Source organism: Vombatus ursinus, unplaced genomic scaffold, assembly GCF_900497805.2.
Source record: "Vombatus ursinus unplaced genomic scaffold, bare-nosed wombat genome assembly UNPS02004093.1, whole genome shotgun sequence".
In the NCBI taxonomy this organism is placed as follows: Eukaryota; Metazoa; Chordata; class Mammalia; order Diprotodontia; family Vombatidae; genus Vombatus; species Vombatus ursinus.
This window is the reverse complement of record NW_020943871.1, coordinates 3782-23943: the sequence shown is the minus strand read 5'-3', so window position 1 is coordinate 23943 and position 20162 is coordinate 3782.

The following is a 20162-nucleotide window of genomic DNA, read 5'->3' as shown; positions in this document are numbered from 1 at the left end:
AGAGACGCTGAGAGAAATGAGACGAAGTGGCCCTTACCTAAAGGAGCTCCGATTATCAAAGTCAAAGTCAAGGGAAAGGAAGGTAAGGGGATCTTTGAAAGTGTGTCACTAGGCTAATCTGGGGATCTATCTACTTTTTATCTTTTAAGATGGGCCAGCTACAGTTTAAAGATCGAGAGCAATACCTGAAAGTGTTGAAAAGGATTGTGAAAGATAGAGGGTTTCTTATTACTAAGGAACAATTAGAAAATTTTTTTTGACGTGTTGAACATTGTTGCCCTGAGAGGTTAAAGGAAGATGGCCCTGAGAATTTTCCTATACATGTTTTTTCTGTGTGGAATATATTGAAAATTTGCTTAACTCCCGAGGCAGAAGTCCCAATGGTAACTAGAATCATTAAACATGATATTGCCGTAGCCACTGAGACTGATGAGCCTCCCCTTCCCCCTCCACCTCCACCAGACCCTTTTCCTGATAATATGTTTAAAAAGGCCTCTGCTCCAGTTCAGAGAGCCATCCTGGGAGCATTAAAATCTAAGAAAACAGTACCATCTGAGTTTCTTCAAGCTCTTCCTGTCCTTGAAATCCCTGATCCAGGAAATCCTGCTAGCATTATAAGACAACATGAAACTTTAAATTTCAAAATACTAAAAGAACTTAAATAGGTGGCTTCGGCTTGTGGCCTTACTGCTCCTTATGTCATGACCTTATTAGATAATATTGCAACTACGGTTCTTTGTCCTTTTGACTGGTGTACCATTACTAAGACATGTCCAGAAGGGGGGGGGATTTCTTCTTTTGGAAAATGAATTATTATGATAATTGCATGAGAAACTAACTCCAGTTTTTTGATTCTCCCTGTCATTATTATGCATCTGTTCTGTGTTTGTCTGTGTGGTATGAATGAGTGTCCTGTGTGTAATTTGATACCCCTTGTAGCCAGGTAGCAAGAATAGCATTCCAGGTTCCAAGGCTGCAGCTGGACTCTGGAATGCCACTTTCCTTCTCTCCCCCCTTCTCCCTCCCTGATTATAGCAGCCTCAAGGGAGCGAGTGGAAAGAAAAATACTTTATTATTTAGGTTATATGATTAGTAAAAGGCAAGTCAAAAAGGATCCTTGAAGTATCAGGTCAAAATTAGAAAGAAATAAGATACGTGCAGTTTTAAAGGAACTTTAATCAAAGTCCACTAGAAGGAAAGGTAACAAAGTTTAAGCATATTAGTAATGAAAGAAGTATGGGTAAAAAGAAAAGCATAATCTATTTGCACGAACAATGTGAATAGAGGGTTTGAGAGTAAAAGGTTTGGAAGCTTTTGGAATATTGTTGAGAAAAAATTAATTCTCTCTCTCTCTTTACAGTCTAACTCTGGCCAAGTTTTGAATGTGGAGGGAAAGACAAGAAAGAAAAGGGGAAGCTTTTCCCCTCAGATCAAAAATAGAGGTAGCACTTAATCTTTTCTGCCTCACATAAGAGAAAAGTTTTTGTGTACCAGAACAACTAAAAGGTATTTTAATTCATTCTGGTAACATTTTAAATGAAATGTGATTTTCTTAATTTAATGCTTAAGTCAGAATTTATTATACTGTTTGGCACTAAAGTAAATTGGGAAAATGTATGGATCTGAAATTTGTTAACTGGGTGACATTAAGCAAGTTACCTCAGTTTATCTCACATGATTGGAAGGTGCCTAACACAATGCCTGGCAGAGGGCAGACATTATAAATGTTAACAACTATTATTATTAGTTCTTTAATTAGATGTGACCAGTATGCAATGTCAATGGTAAAGAGATGCCGATTTTCTATGTAAATATATTTGGAAATGCATTCAACAGAATTGGAGTCACTTGATTGGTAATGTGTTTGTTTCAAATTTTAAACACCTAGTATTGTTTCAAATTGTTAAACTTCTGTATCAGGTATGTCAATCAGCTTTTCATAATTTGAATGTTATTAAAGTGTGAACTTAAAGAAACTAAAGGACAGTGAAAAAATTGTGTAAAACCAGTTATATTACTTTGTCAGCCCTGCTAACCCTGTCTTATAAGGTTCTATAACTGCCATTTAGAAAACCAGGTATTTCCACTTTTACCTGTAATTAAAGAAAGGCTTATAGCTAAAACAATTTGACTATCATTTATGAAAGTTATAAGATTGTTAACTAAGTTATTTGAAGTTACTATTTTAATGTTAAAACATAGAATTGTTAATTGATTACTGTGAGAAAAGGAGGGGATTGGGTAAAAGCCTTGTCTAGCTTCAAAACAGTCCTCCTTGAGATATGGGGATCAGCAGGCAGGGGTATCAAGATCAGCCCCTCCCTGGGGTACAGAGCAATTCCTCTTATTTTGTAAACTTGCCAAATTCCCCTTGGAAACCATCTCTGTGGGCAAGGTCATCTGCCCGGAGAAAAGAACTTGTTTGGGTTATGGTGTTCCTAAACAATGAACTTAGCTTGCTGAAAATTTGCAAGTGTATAGAAATGATTGCTAATGAATGGCTTTTATACCAGGGCAAGTTTAAATTTGAGAAGGAAAGATGTTAAGTGAAATCTCTTATGTATGTGAGTCCTGGTAAATCTTTATTGCTTATTGCAACTCCATGGGAGTAAAATTAACTGTCTCTAGCTTTAAGCTGTGATTAGTGAAACTTGCTGTTTGAGGTAAAAGGCTCTTGGGACTATAACTAATTTTGTTTTGAGTTTGAATTTGGGTATAGTTGTCTGCAATAAATCAGTATCTGAGAGAAATGCCACAAGTTACTCAGAGGGAATGTGATGCTGTACTGTTAACAGGTAGAGGTCTGCATTTGGAAAAAAGCTGTGAGGACAATCCTAGCCTCAATCTAGGATGGGATCCTCCTGGCTCAGTTTCTCCATTATGTTCCTTTGAGAAGAAATGTTTTCCACCTGACTATTCCTGAGTCTGGCTATGATGTGAAATTGATACTGCATGATTGGAGAACTGTGACTCTTATCTGAATTCAAACAGAGCTAAGGATGTTCTATCTTGTCACATTTGGTATGGCACATGTCCCTGCCTTTTCCTTTTATAGTAGATTTCTCTAATCAGAGTTAAGTGGTTAGTAAAAGACAGCACAATGTAAGTATATGAGATCTTGCTGTTTTTGATCTGAATTTGTAGTCATCCCATGGCCTAAGTACTAACAAAATCAGTGTTTGAATTTATCATATGTAAAAGATTCAATTTCTGAAGTATAATTAGAGAAGGATAAACAAGTTTGTAAAACAAGATTGTGTATCTATTCAGTGGTGAGGTTAAAGTTAAAACCTCTTTTGTTTAAGGCAATTTTTGCAAGAAACCCCCTCCCTAATGTGACTACCTCAGATGTCTTTGTCACCCCTTTTTGTACTGGCCACTCCTTTATGGGAAAATTTTTCTATCTCAACACCCTGTTTCTCAACAGGGAATTATTCCCTTACTTAGGAGACATCAATTGACTCCGACCTTCCTTATCCATAACAACTGAACAGCTATCAAATCTTTTTGCTACCCTTAGAGAAGACCCTTCCCTTACTCCTTCCCACCCCCCCGCCCCTGTTATCTCACTTCTAAAGTGAAAAAAGAACTCCAATTAGTAGAACTAAAAATTTCTGAGGCTCAGCCTACTCGAATTAACCCCAATGAAGAAATACAAGGGGTCATATTAGATACTCCAGTTTCCCCTACTGGGGTATTATTTCAAAATTCTGGAATCCTAAAGTGGATACACCTTCCCCATCAATTCCCTAATTCACTAACTATATATGCTAGTATAGTTGCAATTTTAATACAACGTTTAAATAAACAATATCTTTTACTTTCTGGCAATCTACTTCCTATTATTCATCAACCATACAATAAACAACAATTTAATTCTCTAATTGCCTCTTCAGAAGAATGGCAAGCGGCCATTATGTCTACACTGGGAAACTGGACAATCATCCCCCGTCCTTGAAATTATTTACTTTCTTTTCAAAATACCCTTGGATTTTTCCAGATATTATATTTCCTCTTACCAGGAACACATAATTCAAACACCCTTTACTGTCTGCTGTTATATTGTTATTATAGGATGTTCCCAACCCTCTCAATATTATATCTGACAGTAAATACTCTGTGCATGTGTGCCAAAATATTGAGACCACAAAACTTAAACATGTCCTAGAGCCTGATTTGTATTCTTTATTTCAGCAACTACAATCACTACTTTGTTCCTGTAATAACCCTATTTATATCACTCATATTAGAGCTCACTCTAATCTTCCTGGACCCTTAAGCACTGGTAATGCAAAAATTGATTCTTAATTACAATTTTTTCCAACTCTATTACCCTTAAATATTCAAAAGGCTATTGATGCCCATACTCAGTTTCATCAAAATGCTAACACACTCCGTCGACAATTTCATATTACTAGAGAACAAGCCAGGCAAATAGTTAAAAGCTGTTCTCAATGTGTTATATATTCAACTCCTTCCACTACTACCATAAATCCTCGGAGTTTACAACCCAACCACGTTTGGCAAATGGACATAACTCACATATCCTCTTTTGGGAAACTGTCTTATGTACATGTTACAGTAGATACTTATTCCTCATTCACCTTTACTTCCCCTCAATCAGGAGAAGCTACCAAACATGTTATTAATCATATGCTTTTCTCTTTTGTTTGTTTGGGCATTCCAAAACAATTAAAAACTGATAATGCTCCTGCTTATATCAACTCTTCTTTTTCCTCTTTTTGTTCATATTATAATATTACTTTAACTACAGGAATTTCATACAACTAGTAGAATGAAAAAATAAAGACATCAAAACTTACTTGAATAAACAAAAAAGGGGGAGTAGTATGGACTACCACTCCTTCCATACCTTAAACTTAAATTTTTTGAATGTCAATAAAGATGGAATTACACCTGCAGAAAAACACTTTCAAAAACGCAGGCTTCCTAAAGCGAGAATTATGTGGAAGGACCCACTTACAGGGAAGTGGGAAGGTCCAGATCCATTATTAACCTGGGGGCGAGGGTATGTTTTTGTCTTTCCAAAAACCTTTGATAAACCTGTCTGGATCCCAGAGAAAAATGTTCGAACCTGTTCCACTACTCACCACCCAAATGAAGGAATTGAACCCGCAGCAGAAACGGAAGCAAAAGCAGCTCTACGCCCAATCCCAGCAGGAAGCAGTTTCAGAAACTGAGACCCTCGTCCCTCACCCCAAAAGATTTTGGGTCCCATCTGTTTAAAGGGGGGGCCATGATAATCAGACTCATACTGTTCCTTCTAGTGGATATATAGGAGGGTTCCCAGAAGAAATTCTCCAAATTCCATATACTAACATTGAGCTTAAAGGGCACTGGAGGGCTTTTGCTGCCCTCGATAAAATAGATCATAACAACTTTAAAGGAACCTTAACAATGCACTATCCATAACAAGGTAGTCAAACTTTTGTGAAAGCTTGCAAAAAAACCCCACAAGCATTTATGATAGCTTCCTGTTTCTCCAATAGTTCAGAACCTGGATTTGTGAATTTGACATTATTCAGTACTTTAGAATGGAATGTAACCTGTCTTAATTGTACTATCAAGCAATGTATTGATCGAAATGATAGAATTATTCTATTGGTTTAGCAACTATCCTTTGCTGTTTTTCCCACTAACCTTTCTCATGAATGGTTCCAATCTTCCAGGGAACATGCCCTCCAACTCATCGCATCATCACTACACAGGTCAAAAAGATTTGTTGGGCTCCTCATTTCTGGATTGATTTCCGTTGCTTCCTTAATTATTACATCCACCCTGTCCTCTATTGCACTGAAGTCAGATATACAAGATGCACAATTTGTAAATGAGCTTGCAAAAAATATTAGTTTAGCCTTACGAGCTCAAGAAGCTATTGATAGGGATTTATCATATAAAGTTAATCTGTTAGAGCAATCTGTACTATATTTAGGGGATGAACTTGAAACATCAAAAACATGCCTTTTGCTACATTGTAATTATCAATATACCTATATTTGTGTCACTCCTTTACCTTACAATAATTCCAATCTTGATATGACTTGGGACAAAGTGCAAGCAAGGCCGCAGGGGGCATGGCATAGTTCTAACATTACTCTTAATATTGATACTCTTCATGCCCTTACCCTCACTATTGAAAATACTCCCCGACCAGGAATTGATCCTAATAAAATTGCTGAAAATATTTTATCTACTTTACAAGGATTATCCCCTTTCCAAGGTATATCATTGCTTCTACATGTTTTGCCATATGTTGTAATTCTTTTGTGCTTGTGTCTATGCTGTCCTTTTATATTCAAAATGCTTTCCTTTATGATGAAGCCCATGATGAATCAGTTAATGGAACTCAAGCTAGCAAACAAAAAAGGGGGAGATGTTGGGGATGGGATCTACCTGGAAAATCTCTAACTATTGGGGGTCAGTACGGGTAAAGGCAAAGGCCTTCTCTGGACCATCTGTCCTTGACTGTACCCTGGACTTGCTTTGCTGCTGAGTAAACATTTGCTGAGTCCCGTGGGAAAGTGGGTAGTCACAAGTAAGCAAAGAAGTCTTAGAATAGACAATTAACCTTCACCCTGAAGTGATGCTCCTCCAGCTTCTTATCTAGTGAGAATTTTGTATCTTTAGCTCTTGCTCTTGGGATATTGTAAATCATCATTCACTTTTATGTATAAAAGTTCAAGCCTTACTAGAAATAAACAGTCCTGTGGCTGATCACCCTTGACTCACCTAGCCTGGCTTTTTTTTCCTCTTTATTTTTCTGCCCCGCTCGTTTGCCAGCTGCTGGCAGATACTGCAGTGGTTCGCAATGTCTTCTGTAGCTCATTTGACAGATGAGGAACTGAGGCAATGAGGGTTAGTGACTTACCCAGGGTCACACAGCTAACAAGTGTCTGAGGCCAGATTTGAACTCAGGAAGACTTCTATCCATTGCGCCACCTAGCTGCTCATGGTTGTGCTACCTTATCACCATGGGCTCCCTCTGATGGATATGTGAGTATTACCAGATTAGTTGGTTTACTGAGAGGATGTCTGGGAGAGCTTTCCAGTGTCTTTGGTGCTCAAGTGAGGTTTTTGATATCTGTTGATATCTCATCTAACCTAAGCTGTTGTGTAAATCCTTGAAAACTCATTTCAGCAACAGGTAAAACTGGGATAAGGACTGCTCACATTAGAGAGAGTAGGATGTAGACAGGAATTCCACAAAAGAATTCAAGTCAGACCAATAAGTGGCTGTTGAATGTTCATGAGGTGAAATTGGGTAGTTTTTGGAAATGACTTTTCTTTTGGCATTTAGAAAAGAAGCTTAGTGGGGCAGCTAAGCCCCACTAAGCTAGGAGAGATAGAACAGAATAAATGGGGGAATAGGATGGAAGGAATTACAGTTAGCAATAGTAACTATGAAAAATTTTTGAAGCAATTTTCTCTGATAAAAGCCTCATTTCTCACACATATAGAGAACTGAGTCAAATTTGTAAAAATAAGAGCCCTTCCCCAACAGATAAATGATCAAAAGATATGATCAGTTTTCAGATGAAGTAATCAAAACTATATATAGTCAAATGAAAAAAATACTGTAATTCACTATCGATTGGAGAAATGCAAATTAAAACAATTCTGAGGTACTACCTCATACCTATTAGATTGGCTAAGATGAGAGGAAAGGAACAGGACAGACATTGGAGGGAATGTGGGAAAAAATGAGACATTAATGCATTGTTGGTGGAGTTGTGAACAGATTTAAACATCCTTTAGAGCAATTTCGAACTATGCCCAAAGGGCTATAACACTATGCATACCCTTTGACCTAGCAATACCACTACTAGGTATAAATCACAAAAGAGATAAAAACCAAAAAGGAAAAGGACCTATATGTACAAAAATATATATATAGCAGTTGTTTTCTGGGGGCAAAGAATTAGAAATTGAGGGGATGCCCATCAATTGGGGAATGGTTGAACAAGTTGTGGTATGTGATTAGGATGGAATACTATTGTACTATACAAAATGGTAGGAGCAGGTGGTGGCACAGTGGATAGCGCTCCAGCATTGGACTCAGGAGGACCTGAGTTCAAATCTGCCCTCAGACACTTGACACTTACTAGCTGTGTGACCCTGATCAAGTCACTTAACCCCAATTGTCTCAGCAAGAAACAAAAAAAAATGATGAGCAGGACCCTCTCAGAAAACCCTGGAAATACTTACATGAGCTGATGCAAAGTGAAATGAACTGTGTACAAAGTAACAGCAGTAGTGTAAGAAGATCAGCTGTGAATGACTTAGGTATTCTCAACAACACAACAATCTAAGACAACCCTGAAAAACTTAATGCTGAAAAATGCTATCCATTCCCAGAGAAAGAACTGATGGTGTCTAAATACAGATTGAAGCATACTTTTTTTTACTTTCTTTACTTTTCTTGAGTTTTTTTTCTTGTCTATGTTTTCTTTCACAACATAACTATTACAGATATGTTTTGCATGACTACACATGTATAGCCTATATCAAATTTGCTTGCCTTCTCAATGAGGGGGTGTGGGTGGGTGGAAGGGAGAGAATTTGGAACTAGAAGTCTCAAAAAGGAATGTTAAGAATTGTTTTTATATGTAGCTGGGAAAAAAGAAAATATTAAATAAAAAGGAAAAAGTTATGTTATTTTACTCTTTGAAATCTATTAAACTGTCAAAGGTAGCTAAACAAGTCTTAGGGATTATATTATTTTTCAATATAAGATTATCAATAAAATATTTGATTTAAAAAAAGACCAGAGCTGAATAGAAAATTTAACTTTCAAATACAATACTAGAGAGAAACATAAATAGGTAAACAGGAAAGGGAAATCAGAAGGGACTTAATAAGGTTAAATGAGTTACCTTCCTGCATTGGAAGATGACACTTGTAACTCGTGAGAAATTTGTCATCATTAGGGCTGTTAGAAGGAATATATATAGGCCAAAGGCAGAGGTGTGAGTTGAATATGAAGGGAAGATATCTCAAAAATAAAATTAAGGTATGAGGAAGAAGAGTGCACTGGGAGAAAGGGAACGGAAGAGGTAGAATGGGGTAAATTATTTGACATAAAATAGGCAAGAAAGAGCTTTTACAGTGAAGGGGAAGAGAGGTGGCGGGGAACACCTGTACCTTACTCTTATCAGAATTTCCTCAGAGGGAATGACACACACAATGGATATAGAAATCTATTTTATCCAACAGAAAAGAAGGGGAAGGGCAAAAGAGAAGGGGGGTGGTGATAGAAGCAAGGACAGATTGGAAGAGGTGGTAGTCAGAAGCAAAACACTTAAGGTGAGACACAGTGAAAGGAGAGAGAGAATAGAATAAATAAGGGGGAAATAGGATGGAGACAAATACAGTTAGCAAACATAACTGGTAAAAAAAAATTCTTGAAGCCAAGTTCCACTGATAAAGGCCTCACTTCTCAATGATATAGAGAAGTCAGTCAAATTTATAAAAATAACAGACATTTCCCATCAGGTAAATGATCAAAAGATATGACCAGTCAGTTTTCAGATGAAGTAATCAAAGTATCTACAGTCATATAAAAAAGCGTTGTAAATCATTATTGATTGGAGAAATGCAAATTAAAAAATTAGGAGGTACTACCTCACACATATTAGATTGGCTAATAGGATGGAAAATGACAAATTGTGGAGGGAATGTGTAAAATTTAGACATTAATACACTGTTGGTGGAGCTGTGAACAGAATCAACCATTATATAAAGCAATTTGGAACTTTGCCTAAAGAGGTATTAAACAATGCATACCCTTTGATGTAGCAATGCCAGTGCTAGATCTTTATTCCAAAAGACATTTAAAAAAAGGAAATGGACCTATACATATAAAAATATGTACAGCAGCTCTTTTCTCATGGCAAAGAATTGGAAACTGAGGGGATAAGCATCAATTATGAATGGCTGATTAAGTTGTGGTATATAAGTGTGATAGAATGCTATAAGAAATGATGATCAGGGTGGTCTCAGAAAATCCTAGAAAGATTTACATGAACTAATGGAAAGTGAAATGAGTTGTTCCAGGAGGACATGTTACACAGTAACAGCTCTATTAGAAGATGATCAGCTATGAATGACTTAGCTATTTTCAGCAATATAAAGATCCAAGACAACTCTGAAGGACTTAAGATGAAAAATGCTATCCATCCCTAGAGAAAGAACTGGTGGTGTCTGAATACAGATCAAAGCATACTTTTTTAACTTTATTTTTCTTGAGGTGTTTTTTGGTCTATTTTTTATAACATAAATAATATAGAATTATACATGGCTAAATATGTATAATCTATCTCAAATAGGTTGCCTGCTCAATGGGGGGAGGGGCCGCAGGGTAGAGATTGAGGAGGAGTAAGGGAAAGAATTTAGAACTCAAGATTTTTAAATTGAATGTGAAAAATTGTTTTTACATATAATTGGGGAAAAATAAATACTAAATAAATTTTAACAACAACAACAACTTAAGTGGACCATCCCACAGACCCTTTACATAATGTGAATTTACCCATGGATGTGGAAAAGGGCAGCAGGGAAGCAGGAGGGGGCTTGCACCCCTGTGGAGGAGGGGTTGGCACATGGTTCCAGGACACGTGGAGCCTGGGCACAGAGAAGCAAGAGCAGGAGGAAGAACACATGGCTGGTGGGGCCAGCCACTTGAGGGCCTGGCTGGAACTGAAAGGAAGAATACCCCGACAGGCAGATACATGAGGGCCGGACATGGAAACATTCAGGAAAGGACAGGCCACACATGGTGGGGACCAGGGACAAACACACTGTACATCCACATGGATGGACAAATTAACAAAATGCAGTGACCAAACTCTCCGACTGGTGGGCAGACTGAAACCAAGGTCTCCTTTCTCAGAACTGGAGGTCTCAAGCCAAGTCCCCATTCAACACTTGTGGTGGCTGTCTCTCTGCAGGTCTATTCTTCTGCTTTCACTTGGAGGACTTTTTTTTAGTTTTTTCTTTGCAGCAGGGGATTGGTGGTGGTAGGAAGCCACAGAGTGCCAAGTTGAGGGGCAGGAGGAGAAAGAAATCCCAGTACATAGTATGGTAAAGTTTACATAGGTGTTTTCCTAGAATGCAGATTTCTTATAGAATTCCTTACATAAAGTCCAATTTGTATAATATGAATTTCCGTAAAGCACCATCTGTCTGTACTCCTTTCTATCCCCATTCAGCTTTCTCTAGAGGTCTTTCCTATCTAAGTTTTCTAAAATTCTATTACTCTTCTTAACTTCTTTCTTATTCATTTTATGGTTAGGTTTATCTAGCTCTCAGGGTGAAAAGTTGAGGTCCCCTACTACTAGAATTCTACTGTCTATTTCTTCCTGCAATTCATTTAATTTTTCCTTTAAGAATTTGAATCCTATGCTATTTCCCAAATATGTTTACTATGGATATGACTTCATGGTCTGTCGTTCTTTGAACAAGAGGCAGTTTACTTGCTTACCCCTTTGAACAGGGCTATTTGTCCTTTTGCTTTGATCTCAGCACCATGATTGCTACCCCTCCATTTTTTAATTTAGCAGAAGTAGAACAGTTTCTGCTCCAGCCCCCTATTTTAACTCTGTGTTTCTCTCTTTGTCTCAAGTATGTTTCTTGTAAAACAAACAAACAAACAAACATATATTTGGATGCTGATTTCTAATCCATTTTGCTATCCCCTTCCTTTTTATGCATGAGTTCATCCCATTCACACAGTTAGGATGACTGTCTATACATTTCCCTCCATCCTATTTTCTTCTGTTTCTCCTTCTCTCTCTCTCTTTATCCTGTCCTTCCTCTCATTTCGGTTTTGCATATGAACACTGTATTCTTTGATCAGCCTGCCCTGTTATCACCAGTTTTGCTTTCTCTTTTCCCATTCTCTTGCTTACCTCTAGAGTAAGATGGATTCTTATGACCAATTGAGTAAGTATATATAGACACAGATATAAAATAGATACAGATATTTTCCCTTTGGGAACCAATTTAGATGGGACTGAAGTTCAAGCATTGGCCACTCTCCCCTGCTATCTTTTTCAACTCCAGGGTAAAAGCTCTTCCTTGCACACCTATTTTATATCAGATCATTTCCCCCATTCTTTCTCTCCCTTCTGCCTTCTCCCAGGGCATCCACATTTCTCACCTATCCCTTTATTTTACACCATCCCAACCTAACTGGCTTTCTATGTAAAACCTTCTTTTTATGTAAAATCCCTCTACCTGCTCTAATAATGACAAAATTCTTAAAGATATATGTATCCTCTTCCCTTATAGAAAAGTACACAGTTTAACCTTATTGAGTCACTTATGATTTCTCTTTCATATTTACCTTTCAATGTTTCTTTTGAGTCTTGTCTTTGAAAGTCACATTTTGTCTTCAGCTCTGGTCTTTTCATCAGGAATGCTTCAAAGGTCTCTATGTCATCAAATATTCATTTTTCCCTCCATGTGTTTCTGTAGAGAGCAAGCCTGTGGTAAGTAGAATGTTCTCAGAGTGTGTGTCTTCAGCCCAAAAGGTCTTGTCAGCTGAGTGTTCTGAGGCTAGATGTGCTTTCCCAGAGAATAAGCCTGTAGTAACTGGAATGTTCCCAGAGAGACTGTCTCCTGCCACAAATATCTTTTCCTCCCAGTGTTCAGAGAGTAGATGGGTTTCCACAAAGAGCAAGCTTGTAGTACCTGGTGTGAGAAAGAGACTGGAAAGCCTCTCTGGGCAAAGAAACCAAATTTTATTAAGAGAAACAAAGGTGGGGTCTCAGACCACACTGGGTAGACTAAAGACCCCGCCTATGCTTCCCTCAAAGGTTGGTTTCTTTACCCAGAAAGGCTACCCAGTTTCTTTCTTACACTAGAATGTTCCCAGAGAGAGTGTCTCCTGCCACAAGTATCTTTTCCTCCAAGTGTTCAGAGAGTAGATGTTTTTCCCCAGAGAGTGAGCCTGCAGTAAGTAGAATGTTCCCAGAGAGACTGTCTCCTGCCACAAGGATCTTTTCCTTTGTGTACTATTTTAGTTGTGTTGACTGCTTTTCCTTCCTAAAACAAAAAATACCATTTGTCACATGACATGGCTCTCAGAGAGGAGAGGGAGAGGGGACGATACATGGAATACCATGATGTAAGATACAGTAAACATCAATAAACATTTTAAATGAGGTCAAGAATCTACAGAGTATCCATGGAGAGGTGGAAGGAGGAAAGACAGGGGTTTTGGATGTGCAGAGCGATTCTCTCCACTTCTGCAACCTCAGGATCAGGGATTGGCTTGAGACCTCGAGTGCTGAGAGAGGAGACTTTTGAATGCTCTGCCTATTTATCTGCCTGTCTGGTATCTGTGTCTGTCTTCTGTCCATCCACAGTTGGGTACTGTGTGTCTTTCCTTGGTCCGTGTGTTGTCTGTCTTCTTTCTTGTATGGTCACATCCAGCTTCCATATGTCTGTCACCTGCTTGTTCATCCATGTGTCCTTGAACCACCTCCTGGCCCCCTCCCTTTACAGGCCTGTGACCCCCTTCCCGCCTCCCTCCCTCCCTTGTAGCCAGATGTGTGGGCAAGTTCACATTACTTCAAAATCCTTCCACTTAGAGGTTTGCCCAAGAGTCCACTTACTCAAAAGGAGAACTGTCTGTAGTTGATCGAAAAAAAAAAAAACAGATGGCATAAGTAGAAAGCTGTTTGGCAGGAATTTAATAGGATATCAACACCTCACACAACAGATCTAATTAAACTATAAGGGAATACATCAATTAGGTATGATAATTAAAAAAAATAAAGTGAGAAGCAATGAAAATTATAAATGAGAGAAATCTATAAGAGATGAAATTATAATCATCCATATTTACTCTAGCTTAGACCTATAACTCAATTTATTCATTCTATAGCTATAGATTAAGTTCCTCTTATGTGCTGGGCACAGAGACAGACAGGTGCCCTAATTAAGCCATCAAGAAGCATTTCTTAAATACCTCCTGCATAACAGGTACGCTGCTAGGTTCTGGAGATGCAAACACTATTAAAGACACAGTCCTGATGAGGAATGCCCTTGACAACAACTTGTATCCAGATAATGACCTTGACAACAACTTGTATCCAGAGCCCCTGAACTAACCAATCACCCTCCAGCCCCTAACTAATAACTGACCACAATACCACACAGTGCCTACCATTGCCTACCCTGAAGTAACCTCAGAACTAATTAACATGCCAACTTTCCCATCAGCCAATCCTATGTACCCTTGCCCTATGAAAGAACCACTTTCACCCTGACTAGGGCTGCTCCTGCCTCCCTTAAAGAGAAAAGCCTGCTGGGTGTGTTAACCTCTAATAAATGCCCTTGCTTGATTGGGAGACAGCCTGAGCCAATACCTTTGAGATGACACCTCAACACATGCCTTGCCCCCTCAACAGTCCCTAACCACTAGAAGTTTATGTTCTAATGAGACAGAAAATAAATAAAAGTATATGGAGAATAAATGCAAATAAAGGCAAAGCACTAGGTAGTCTGGGAACCAGGCCAGTAGCAGCTGGAAACAAGAAAGGCTTCATGGAATAGGTGATGCTTGAACTCGGTCTGGATGGAAGTGAGGGATTCTCTGAGGCTTAAAGATAGAGGGCCAGCTTCAGAGTCAGGAAGGGTCAGAGTTCAAGTCCTGCTTTGGACCCATACTAGCAGCATGACCACAGTAAAGTCATCTAACCTCTTAGTGACCCAGACAACTCTGTAAGATCACAGACACATTCAGATGGGCTGTCGATCTTCCTGAGCAGGCAGAAAGAGGAAAGAGTGCTTGACTAGGTATACTGTGACTTGCCCTTGCCCAGGGTTACATAACTAGTAAATGCCTGAGGCTGGATTTGAATACAGATCTTCCTAACTCCAAACCCAGTACTCTGACCACTGAACCACCTAGATGGAGGGATTCAGAGATTCCGGAAGACTGTTGCTAAGCCACGGATCAGGAGGCTGACTTGAGGCCAGGGAAGGATAAGAAAGAGTTCATTCTCAGTGCACTCAAGTTCTACAAGTGCTCAGTCCCTTCTACATTCACCACCTACTCTGGGAAAAGCTCTAGTTGTCCTACCTGAGTTAGAAACTCCTCAAGTAGCTTTCTGTAAGATGGGTACAAGGGTCTGGGAGTGGTACCACAGGGAATATAAACCACCTTTAATGGAAGCAGCAAGAGAAACTTCAACTATCCCAAGGGAAAACTTGGAAGCTGTTTGGACACTCCATTGCCTATACAGACTTGTGGGCCACAGTTCAAGGGCAGAGAGGAAAACTTTCTGGCAAGAGGGAGCAGGGACCCTGAGGAGCAGGATCATTTTCAGTCACAAGGGGTCAGGGATCCTGAGGAACAGTATCACTTACAGTCCAAAGGAACAGGGCCCTGAGGTGCAGCAGGATCCATTACAGTCCCAAGGGATCAGGGGTTCTTCCTGGGTAAAGCCCAGAGCACAGACCAGGAAAGCAGCGACCAAACCTCTCCCCAAATGCATCACTTTGGAACCACCAAAAACTTTCAAACTCCCAAACTAGCTCTGAACACAGCAGTGTGAAAGGCCTGAAGTTTCAGACAATCCCCCCCCCCCCCCCCCATAAACAGACACTTGGGCTTTAGCTGAAGTATAAAAGGTAACAGTTGTAGCAATCATGATCTCAGACAAACCAAAAGGTGAAATCGTTCTAATTCAAAGAGACACAGAGGGAAACTACATCTTGCTAAAAGGTACCACAGACAATAACATAATATCAATACTAACCAAAGATGCACCAAATGGCAAAGTATCCAACTTCTTAAAGGAAATGTTAAATGATTTGCAGAAGGAAATAGACAGTAAAACTATACTAAGGGGTGACCACAACTTTCACCTCTCAGAATTAAGCAAATCTATGCATAAAATAACAAAAAAGAAGTTAGGAGAGGAAAAGAATATCAGAAGTCAGACGTGATAGGACTCTGGAGAAAATTGAATGGAAACAGAATGGAATATAACTTTTTCTCAGCTCTATATGACATCTTCACAAAAAATGAACATATATAAGGGCATAAAAACTTCATAACCAAATGGAGAAAAACAGAAATATTAAATGTACCTTTTAAAGACCACAATGCAATATCATTACAGAGATGTAGAAACACAGATTAAAAATTAATTGGAAAGTAAAATATCCAGTTCTAAAGAATGGGTGGGTCAAAGAACAAAACATAGCATCAACCAATAATTTCATTAAAGAGAATTACAACAATGAGGCAACATATCAAAATTTGTGGGATGCTCCCAAAACAGTACTTAAGGGAAATTTCTATCTCTAAATTCTTACATCCATAATACAAAGGAAGAGGAGATCAAGGAACTGGGCATGAAATGTAGAAAAGTAGAAAAAGAACAAATGAAAAAATCCCCAATTCAAAATCAAATTGGAAATCTCTAAATCAAAGGTGAGATTAAGAAAATGTTTAAAAAATAAAATTATAAAATAAAAGCAGGTACTGCTTTTATCAAAATACTAACAAAAACAGATAAACCTTTGGGTAACTTGATGAACAAAAAGAAAGAAGAAAACCAAATTACCAGTCTCAAAAACAAAAGAGTGTATGCATAAGAGGAAATTAAAACAACACTTAGGAGTTATTTTGCCCAAACCTATGCCAGCAAAACTGACAATCAACGTGACATGGATGAATACTAACAAAAACATAAACTGCCCATGTTAAAAGAAGAGGAAATAGAATACATAAATAACCTTATCTTAAAAGAAAAAAGTATTGAACAAGGCATAAACGAGATTGCTAGGAAAAAATTCCCAGGACCAGATCAACTGGGAAAGTGAATTCTACCAAATATTTAAAAACATTTCATCCCAATACTATTTAAGTATTTGAAACAACAGGTAAAGAAGGAGTCCTATCAAATTCCTTTTATGGCACAAATATGTTTTTGATATCTAAACAAGGGTGTAGGGATATACACATACTAATACCACATTGGAGGAGTTGTGAAATGACACACCCATTTTGGAAAGCAATTTGAAATTATGCCAAGAAGGAAAGAAAAATGCCCAAAGCCTTTAAAACAAAGACTCCATTACAACCCAATGAAGCCATTAATAACAAAAAATCCACATATATTTCAAAATACTTATAACACCACTTTTTGTCACAGCTATGATTTGGAAAGAAAGTAGATGCTCGTCAACTAGGGAATGGCTAAACAAGACATGTAACAGGAAAGGCATGGAATACTGCTACTTACTGTAAGTAAGAAATGATATGTGTGATAAGTACAAAGAAGTATGGAAAGATCTTTGTGAACTGATACAAAGTGAATTAAACAGAGCCAAGAAAACAGTATATATACACAGTAACTCCAACAATTGAAATGGAAAGAATGAGTCAGCAAAAATTTAAAAGTACCTGTAACAAAATGTTAAACATCAAGTGGGAATGAAAAGGAAACAGGAGAAGACACCATCACCCTACCCCATTCAGGAAGTGAGAGATCCACAGGTGTTACACATTGCACACTTTTCCCCCAATGCATTGATCAGTTGTGCTCACTTTTCTTTTCCTTCCTAAAACAAGAAATATGATTTATCACATGGCATGGCTCTTGAGGATGGGGAGAGGGAGAGATATATGGGATACCCTGGTGATGTAAGAAACAGAAAACATCAATAAAAAAGGAGTCAAGTATCTCAAGGGTAATAATGGAGGTGGGGAAGGAGAAAAGGAAGGGGTTTGGGTTAGTGAATATCAGTAGCAGATCCACACAATATTACAAATAAGCAATTATGAAAACAATTGCTGTTGTGTTTAGTGCTGTCTGACTTTTTCTGCCCACATTTGGGGTTTTCTTGGCAAAGATATTGGAGTGGTTTGCCATTTCCTTCTGAAGCTCATTTGACAAATAAGGAACTGAGGGAAACAGGTTTAAATGATTTGCCCAAAGTCACATAGCTACTAAGTGTCTGAGGCCAGATTTAAACTCAAGAAGATGATTCTTCCTGACTTCTGGCCCCACAGAAGACCTGTCTGCCCAGAAAACAATTTCACCTTGTTAAAAATTGAAAAGTTGATCAATGGAAAAGATTAGGTATGCGATGTACAGAAGCAAACAAACTAAATAAAATTGTGTTTAATAAAGCCAAAGACAGCAGGTAGGGGGAGGGAGGTGTGGGTAGGACACACTATTTGATTTAAAAAAAAACCAGATGGGATAAGGGAAAAGCAGTTTGCCAGAAATTTGATAGGTCATCAACACCTCTCACTGCCTCCAAATTAAACTACCAACAGATACATGAATTAGGTGTAAAAGGGGAATCAATAGCAAATTAGAGGAGCAAGGAGGAAATTACTCCACATTTATGGGTAGGGAAGAGGTTATGACAAAGCAAGCAACAGAGAGAATCACAGAAAATAAAATGAAGAATTCTGCTTTTAAAGAGTTGTAATGTTTTTTGCCACAAACAGATTAAATGCAGTAAAATGAGGGGTAACAGTTAAGTGAGAAAAAAAAACATATTTGCAGTAAAGTTCTCTAAGGACTGTTGCATATCCAAGATATAAAGGGAGCTGATTCCAGTTTCTAAGATTAAGAGCCATTCTCCAATAGGTCAAAGGATATGAACAGGAAGTTTTCAAAGGAAGAAATCCAAGCTATCAATAGCCCTGTGACAAAATGTTCCTAATCCCTCAGAATGAGAGAAGTGCACATTAAAACAACTCTCTTCTTTCAGTCTGTAAATCACAGAGATCCACAGGTTCAGGGATAGTCCCCTCTTTCTGTTCAACAACAAAGTACATGGAAATGCCCCTGGTACTGGTTGTCACTAGAACAAAAAATAAACATGCTATTACATTGATTCATTTGGAAGAACAAAAGGTCCAGACTATCAAGAGAACTAATGAAAAGAAATGCAGGGGAAGGTGGCCTAGACATTCCAGACCTCAAATTGTATTATAAAGCAGCAATCATCAAAATTGCTTGCTACTGGCTAAGAAATAGAGTGGTGGATCAATGGAATAGGTTAAATATGCAAGACACAGTAGTCAATGACTATAGTCATCTATTATGTGAGAAACCCAAAGACCCCAGCTTCTGGGATAAGAACCCACTCTTTGAAAACAACTGCTGGGAAAACTGGAAAAGAGTATGGCAGAAACTAGGCATAGACCAAAATCTCACACCATATACCAAAATAAAGTCAAAATGGGTTCATGATTTAGATATAAAGGCTGATGCTATAAGCAAACTGGGAGAGCAAGGAATAGTTTACCTATCTGATCTATGGAGAACAGAAGAATTCATGACCAAACAGGAGATAGAGAACATTACAAAAAGCAAAATAGATAATTTTGATTACATTAAATTGAAAAGTTTTTGCACGAACAAAGCCAATTCAACCAAGATTAGAAGGAAGGTAGAAAACTGGGAAAGAATGTTTATAACCAGTCTCTCTGATAAGGGCCTCATTTCTAAAATATATAGAGAATTAAGTCAAATTTATAAGCATACAAGCCATTCCCTCACTGATAAATGATCAAAGGATATGAACAGACAGTTCTCAGATGAAGAAATTAAAGCCATCTATAGTCATATGAAAAAATGCTCTAAATCACTATTGATTAGAGAAATGCAAATCAAAACAACTCTGAGGTACCACAGCACACCTATCAGAATGGCCAACATGACAAAACAGGAAAATGATAAATGTTGGAGAAGATGTGGGAAAATTGGAACACTAATGTATTGTTGGTGGAGTTGTGAAATGATCCAACCATTTCAGAGAGCAATTTGGAACTATGCCCAAAGGGCTATAAAAATGTGCATACCCTTTGACCCAGCAATAGCATTTCTAGGGCTATATCCCAAAAAGATCACACAAACGGGAAAAGGACCTACATGTACAAAAATATTTATAGCAGCTCTTTTTGTGGTGACAAAGATTGGAAATTGAGATGATGCCCATCCATTGGGGAATGGCTGAGCAAGTTGTCATATGTGAATGTGATGGAGTACTATTGTGCTATAAGAAATGATGAACAGTCTGACTTCAGAAAAACCTGGAAAGACTTGTATGGTCTGATGCTGAGTGAAGTGAGCAGAACCAAGAGAACATTGTACACAATAACA